Genomic DNA, 6,337 nt, shown 5'->3' with positions numbered 1-6,337 from the left:
GCAGGCTAATTATATTTGAAATCGCATTATATTCCAAACAGGCACACCTGCTAGAGCTGTCGACTGCGAGTCAGCCGATACATGTAGGGTGCGCGCTGTACTACTCCCCACCGCCGGAGATATACACTTCCCCTCTCGTGCTTAGTAATTGTCCAAAAGATGACATAAATTTATTTAATTTTAATAAGCAATAGCATAAAATCGATGTAAAATTTCCCTGGGAACACGATGGTGCAATTATTTTTTTGCTACTTGCCGTAGTTTACGAGATATTTGCGAAAAACCTTATTTTTTACGGTTTTTTGACCTTTTGACCCCTTTCCTGACCACCTAGGTCAAAAATTTTTGCGGATTCGGATTCCTGAGGGTCGAATACATATTTGCGCCCAGGTTTGATCGACAGAGGAAAAAATGGAGGTTCAGCCTTCATTTCAATGGACTATTATATGTTAAAAACAGCGGCTGCTAGGAGTAGATACTGCGCTGTTAGCAGCCAGCAGCGGCTGGTAAAGCAGCGTAGTCTGACAGCCGCTTTATGGTAGCTATTATCGATTGAGATATACCCACTGTTAAAAATATTCGCACACATTAAAGGTTCACCCTGTGTGTCAAATCGCGTGTGTGTATACATGTATGTATATATACGTGTGTAGGATAAGGCGGCAGATCGATATATGTAACAAACGGAACCGCGCCCGCACCGTTATTGTACCCGTATCGGAGTCATAGTTTTATAATAGACCCGTCGGCGCATTGTTGTGGAATCGCCGGCATACCATTCGTTGATTAACTCCGGGTTTTAGACGGTTTTCGGTGTTTTTCCTCGCGAAAAGGGAAATTCTCGCACAATAGCAGCACCGCTGACAATGGCGGTAATGAGCGGGGCAGCCGTTTCTATTTGGGGCACGACGAAGCCCGAGAAAGCCAGAGGTTGTATAAAAAAATATAGTTTTTTTAAGTTGAAGGATATTTTCCTATGAAATAAATACGATATTGCAAAAATTTTACTTTGCCGGCTGGTCCTAATTAAATTAGTAACTTTTTTGCTTCATTTTTGCAGAATATCTCAAATAAATGTGATCAAATATTTGTTTAACGGGATATTAATCCATCTATTTATTATTATTATTCAGGGTGTCCGGGAAAATGTGGGAGATCTCTCGGGTGCTGATAGAACATGAAAAAATAAGATGACAAGTTCCTATAAAAAATTTTCGTACAGGCCCTCTCTACGGAGATATGTGTTCCTGATAGACGCCGCTGGAAAACGGTTTTTCTTGAATAACTTTTAAAGTGCTTAATATAATTTAATAAAAATTATATGTGATGGACACTAGTAAGGACGTCTTAAAATAGTGTCCTTGCAACATATTTAGCTTTTTTTGTTTACCAGGGGCAGGCTCAGCTTTAGAACTTAATGCCTAAATTTTTAACACCCTGTATGATAAAAACTTTAAAATAATAAATCTGGGTAGCTTCAACCTGACTAAAAAACTATTTTTATTTATTGTCGATAAAATGTACCGTTTACGAGAAATAAACGAATTCATGTTTTATTTTTAATAAAAAAGGCCATGATTTAAATTTTTTTTTTCTCGACAACTAATTACACCAATCAAGTCGGTAAAACGAAATGTTCAGTTCAATATTCGCAAGATTATTGTAAAATTGTCTAAAGGAACATAATACAAGACATCTCTCATCTCGTGAGTCAAAAACTTTTATTAGCTAACTTTTCTATTTAAACAAATAAGTGAGGAAAACAGTTTTTTCACTTTGCAGGGAAAACCATCAATTTTAGCGAAAAGTGACTCTCAGACAGCTTATAGGGAGTAAAATTATCTACAAAATGAGACTGGTTAANTTTTAGAAATGATTTTCGCACGAATGCCAATGGTGCAAGTAGAAATATTCGGATCACCCCAAAAAATGCATATTAATTCCTTTCAAGCGTTATTAAATAGCTAACAAAATATTGGAAAAACAAGTTTACTTTGCCTTAATATGTAAAAAAAATAACTTTTTAAATGAACGATAGCTTCATTTATTTATTTAATAATAGTAAAATAATTCCGAAATTGAAATTTTAATTAATATTTCGTTTAACAATAATTTTTGACATTTTTATAAATTAAAAAAAAATCAGTATAAAAGATGCATTTTTTCTGGGGTTCAGGACTATTCTACGAATTTGTAAATATTGTCCATTGTTATTTTTTCGTCGAGCTACCCCAGAATAAAAAAAAATAAGTTTCTACGGTGAATAGAAGAAGAGATATTGCAAAATTTACAGCGCGCATCAATTTGAACTTCCCCCACCACCACGCCGGACATTTTACTAAGCAAGTACCTTCTCTTTAAAGGGCTCGTGAGTCGTTAATTTTCCACATTCTTCAATGCAATTGACGGAAAATCGTAGTTTACGTCGTAAACTTTATTTTTCGAAAAATTCAAGTCTTATGTTTATAAACAATTGCGCTACTATTTAAAAAAATATATCTTATCTTGGCTCCTGTTGGTCGTAGAGGGTGCTTTTTTTTTAAATTGTATTTTTTTGCCAACTATCCATTAATCTATTTTCGGTGAGGTAGCATAAATAGCAACAATTTTATTCAAATTATTAATAAGCAAAAAACGCACGTTTTTTTAATGCCCAATTTGAGAATATTAATGTCAAAAAACGGTAATATTTTTTAATAGGTCGCTTAATTACGTCTTTAAGATTACAATGACGCTTTCAGAATCATGTTTAATTGAAAATTAACGCCTGTACAGAGGCTTGCTTAAAGTTCATAATTTTTGGAGCCTTCCTTATAAACAAATTGAATTGTGCGAAAACTATTGCACCTACAGCGCCCACTTTTGGCACATTTTTAAAGTATGACAATACCCTCAACTTGTCATAGGTTTTATAAAATTTTAACAATAAATGCGATAGTTATTAACAAATTAAAAAATGGGCACTTTTCTTGTTTTTTTGCAATAACTTTTTTGTTTATTAACCGATTTTAATTTAACAAGTCTCATTTTGTAGATAATTTTACTCCCTACAAGCTGTATGTGAGTCACTTTTCGCTAAAATTGATGGTTTTCCCTGCAAAGTGAAAAAACTGTTTTCCTCACTTATTTGTTTAAATAGAAAAGTTAGCTAATAAAATTTTTTGACTCACGAGACGAGAGATGTCTTGTATTATGTTCCTTTAGACAATTTTACAAGAATCTCGCGGATAGGATTTTTTTCGAGTTTCTCTTTTATTTTCGCTAATTTTCCTGGTGTAGTAGTCTTGATCTTATTGTTTTAGTAATTACAAGCGTTTATTCAACTTGCCTTGTTGGTATGAGTCAAATCTTACAACTGAATTTTAAAATAGTTATTCCCAACCGATTGAGCTGAAATTTTGCATACATGTTTAGTTTGGATGACAGTGCATGGTTAGCTAAGTGACGTCATTCTAAATCCAATATGGCGGACTCCAAAAGATAGCGGGCCAGTTATGTTTCATGCACCCCCATGATATGGGTATCAAACGAAAGGGTTTGCTAAGAAGAATACGATAATAAAATGAAGTCACTAAAAGCTTGTTTTTAATTTTTTTTAACATGTCTTTAACATGTAAATTACTGTTTCAAACAAAATTACTGATCACGCGGCTTGTATCTTTTATGAAGACCCTGCGGCTGACACCCTTCCTCGACAAAAAATATACCCTCTACGTAAAATGCCAGTTACGCCGCTGAACGTCAGTCATTTTAGCCGCGCAAATCGTCCAAATTTATAACGCCCGTTTTAAAGTGGCAGTAAACCTCAAGTCGTACGTGCCGAAAGCCCAAAAACAATTCCAAGAACTGTCGTTAATTCATGCGGTGGGTGGTTGGCAATTCAGTAGATGCGACTTCCGGTGTCTGTCGGTTCTTGTTTCATTGCCGTCCGGCAAACGGGCACGCACGGAATANTCGCTAAAATTGATGGTTTTCCCTGCAAAGTGAAAAAACTGTTTTCCTCACTTATTTGTTCAAATAGAAAAGTTAGCTAATAAAAATTTTTGACTCACGAGATGAGAGATGTCTTTGGTTTATGTTCCTTAAGACAATTTTACAATAATCTCGCGGATAGGACTTTTTTCGAGTTTCTCTTTTATTTTCGCTAATTTTCCCGGTGTAGTAGTCTTGATCTTATTGTTTTAGTAATTATAAGCATTTATTTAACTAGCCTTGTTGGTATGGGTCAATTCTTACAACTGAATTTTAAAACAGTTATCCCCAACCGATTGAGCTGAAATTTTGCATTCATGTTTAGTTTGGATGACCGTGCATGGTTAGCTAAGTGACGTCATTCTAAATCCAATATGGCGGACTCCGAAAGATAGCGGGTCAGTTATGTTTCATGCACCCCCATGATATGGGTATCAAACGAAAGGGTTTGCTAAGAAGAATACGAAAATAAAATGATGTCACTAAAAGCTTGTTTTTAATTTTTTTTAACATGTCTTTAACATGTAAATTACTGATGTACCTGAAGTTCCGAACGTTCGTTTGAACGAAAATGAAAACCCGTAATATCACGTTTAATCGTACTTAAAATGATTTTACCTACTAAATTCTGACTTCTGTAAACGAAAACAATGCTTCCCCGTCGTCGGAAGCCACCCCCCATATTATCCACCCTTAAAACTTAGTTACATGTATTTTAGAAAATTAGCCCCGTACCACCCTATATTTGACATAGGTTGTTAACATTACTTTTATACTGATTTTTAAGAAACATTCGGACCTCTTGTCACTATCGGAAGACACCCTGTCAACAACCCTTAAAACTGTCATTACTTATATCTCCAATCAAGCTTAAAAAGCCACGTTAAATTTGATTTAAAAAGTTTACGTTTCATTTATATTCATTTACAAAACCTATTGCCGCCCTATGTTGCCACCGGAAACTACCCTATCACTATGAACTACCCTTGGAAAGGTCAAGTATTCTATTCCAAATATCAAGCCTGCTATCACATTAAATCTGTCTTAAAATTTTACGATAACATCTATATTGATTTATAAACACTATTACTGCCCTTCGTTGCCATCAGAACACACCCCGTCAACTACCCTTACACAGGTAATATCTTATATCCCCTGTATAAGGCTGAAAGCCATAACAGATTTTAAGTGAATTGTTAAAATTATATTTATATTGACTTATGACAACTATTAATACCCTATGTTGCCTCCGGAATCCACCCCATCAACAACCCTTAAATCAGTTGTTTATTATTTCCCCGTTATCAAGCTTAAAGCCATAATAGATTTTAAGTAAATTGTTAAAATTATATTTATATTGACTTATGACAACTGTTAATACCCTTTGTTGCCACCGGAATCCACCCCATCAACAACCCTTAAATCAGTTGTTTATTATTTCCCCGTTATCAAGCTTAAAGCCATAATAGATTTTAAGTAAATTGTTAAAATTAAATTTATATTGACTTAAAACAACTATTAATAGCCTTTGTTGCCACCGGAACGCACCCCAACAACAACCCCTAAATCAGTTGTTTATTATTTCCCCGTTATCAAGCTTAAAGCCATAATAGATTTTAAGTAAATTGATAAAATTATATTTATATTGACTTATGACAACTGTTAATACCCTTTGTTGCCACCGGAATCCACCCCATCAACAACCCTTAAAATCAGTTGTTTATTATTTCCCCGTTATCAAGCTTAAAGCCATAATAGATTTTAAGTAAATTAAAATTATATATATTTATATTGACTTATAACAACTATTGATACACTTTGTTACCACCGGAATCCACCCCATCAACAACCCTTAAATCAATTGTTTATTATTTCCCCGTTATCAAGCTTAAAGCCATAATAGATTTTAAGTAAATTGTTANAATCTTTTTATAACACTGTGTGGCAGGTACCGACTGATACTCCCACCATTTGTGATAAAACACGTACAGAAGTTCTTGGCGCATTTTCCATTATTTGTTGGACATTGACGTTTAATTTCATTTGCTATATGCTACGCCCTACGTCCAAATTTTCATAACCAACTTGACCACGTTTTTATTTGAACGCTCGTTATTTTGTTTATAAAGAGTGACCGCAAAAATCGCCCGTTTTTTCACAATTCGCAAAGAACTATTTTTGGTCTCAAATTACTCGTCGTAAAAAATAAGTTCAGCATAGCTTTTAGTTTTTTGAAAATTTTCAAAAATCACCCCTATTTAGGAGTTGAAAAGACGCCCAAAATGAAGAATTGAATATTACCAATAAATATAAAAACTATTAGCATGTGAATTTTTCTATCGAATGATTCTTGATACAAAGAAAG

The sequence above is a fragment of the Anoplophora glabripennis genome, unplaced genomic scaffold (assembly GCF_000390285.2).
Source record: "Anoplophora glabripennis isolate ALB-LARVAE unplaced genomic scaffold, Agla_2.0 scaffold237, whole genome shotgun sequence".
Taxonomy (NCBI): Eukaryota; Metazoa; Arthropoda; class Insecta; order Coleoptera; family Cerambycidae; genus Anoplophora; species Anoplophora glabripennis.
This window is presented reverse-complemented; position numbering follows the sequence as displayed.